We start from the raw sequence: 391 nt of genomic DNA, 5'->3' as shown, positions 1-391 counted from the left end.
AGAGAGAGAGAGAGAGAGAGAGACAGATAGAGAGATAGACAAAGACACAGACAGAGAGAGAGAAAGAGAGAGAGAGACAGAGAGATAGAGAGAGAGAGAGATAGAGAGAGGGAGAGAGAGACAGACAGATAGATAGAGAGAGAGAGAGATAGAGAGATAGAGAGAGGTAGAGAGAGAGATGGACAGATAGAGAGACAGAGAGAGAGAGAGTGAGAGATGGAGAAAGAAAGAGAGACAGAGAAAGAGAGAGAGAGAAAGAGAGAGAGAGAGAGAAAGAGTACCAAAAAAAAGAATTGCAAAGTTTCCTCTGGAACTTCTTTCTCTACTACCAAAATAACAAACCACAAAGTTTCTACTTGAACTTCTTTCTCTCGTACCAAAATAACAAACC

Source organism: Argentina silus (assembly GCF_951799395.1).
Source record: "Argentina silus genome assembly, chromosome: Y".
Lineage (NCBI taxonomy): Eukaryota > Metazoa > Chordata > Actinopteri > Argentiniformes > Argentinidae > Argentina > Argentina silus.
This window is presented reverse-complemented; position numbering follows the sequence as displayed.